The sequence below is a fragment of the Lontra canadensis genome, unplaced genomic scaffold (genome assembly GCF_010015895.1).
Source record: "Lontra canadensis isolate GAN:19392208 unplaced genomic scaffold, GSC_riverotter_1.0 scaffold90, whole genome shotgun sequence".
Lineage (NCBI taxonomy): Eukaryota > Metazoa > Chordata > Mammalia > Carnivora > Mustelidae > Lontra > Lontra canadensis.
The window spans coordinates 1,215,700-1,217,112 of NW_022631084.1; the positions used below are offsets into that span (position 1 = coordinate 1,215,700).

The 1,413-nt window shown below is 41.0% G+C and overlaps 1 pseudogene; it reads left to right on the forward strand.

Moving 5' to 3' along the window:
• The first annotated feature begins 209 nt into the window (after positions 1–209).
• LOC116854355 lies at positions 210–1,025 on the forward strand (annotated as a pseudogene).
• Positions 1,026–1,413: the final 388 nt, after the last annotated feature.

The window sequence follows — 1,413 nt, forward strand, 5'->3', positions numbered from 1 at the left end:
CAATTACTTCCTCGATGTTTTTTTTTTTACCTAAAAGTCTCCTAATAAAATGTTGCAGTTAAATTGAAACTGTGGTCAGAGGCGACCTCATCTGAGGAGAGGCTCCTTGTGCTGGCTGCCAATGCTGGCCTCTGGGCTTGGAGGCAGGGAGAATACCTGCCATTGTCCACTTTCCCTTGGTGGTCCACTCACAATAGTCCCGCCTGGAGATGGCAGATGATCTTGTAGATGAGTGGCGGGAGAACCAGACCGCAGGAGCAGCTGGCAGCTCAGAAGCATCAGATAGTGAAGGGGGAGGAGGTCCAAAAATAATGCAGCAGGATACAGCTTCAGCTCCTGCAGTGTCAAAGAAAACCAAACAGCCTAAAAGTGTTTCTTGATACAATCAAAGGAAACAAAAGACGATGACACCAGAACAAGGAGGTGAAGAAGAAAATTACTGATGTTCTTGCAAAATCAGAGCCCAAACCAGGGACCCCTGAAGACCTGTAGAAATTTATGAAGGACTATTACAGCAGCCAATCACCCAGTGATTGAATTAGAAGAACTTAACCTATCACATTCCTGTTTCCTCAAGGCCAATGATTTGACTCATAGTCTTTCATCATACCTAAAAGAAATCTGCCCTAAGTGGGTAAATCTTCAGAAAAACCATAATGAGAAGAAATTGGTCCTGATGCTGATCATATGCAGCTGTGCTCTCTGGGCCTTGGAGCTCATTAGGATTCAGAGGAGATAGCAAAGTTATGAAATTATTTGCAAAACACAGAAAAATCCAGGAGCAGGTAAAGTTGCTGAAGAAGTATATGGTGCACCCGGGTGTAGGAACACCAGGGAGAATTAAAGAACTCACTAAACAAGATGGCCTTAATTTGAACCTCTTAAAGTATCTGGTTTTTTTACTAGAACTGGAGAGGAGTTGATGGACATTCTCGAGGTAAGAAAGGAGGTTTTTGAACTTCTAGAAATGGGAGTCCTCAGTCTGTACAAGTTTAAGTCTTTGAAGGGGGACCTTTTCTAAGTCTGGGTCCTAATGAAAATTCCTGTTTTTATGGTGGCATTTGCATCTAGTTTAATAGGTCTGGAATATTGCAAGGACTCAGTAAATACCAACTATTTTTTTGTTTGTTTGTTTTCTCAGTAAAAAACATTTTTTTATTTTTATTTTTATTTTTTTTAATTTTATTTTTTATAAACATATATTTTTTCCCCCAGGAGTACAGGTCTGTGAATCGCCAGGTTTACACACTTCACCTCACTCATCATAGCACATACCCTCCCCAATGTCCATAATAACCCACCCCCCCAACCCCCCTTCCCCCAGCAACCCTCAGTTTGTTTTGTGAGATTAAGAGTCACTTATGGTTTATTTCCCTCCCAAGAGTAAATGAAGCAATACCAACTATTTTATTA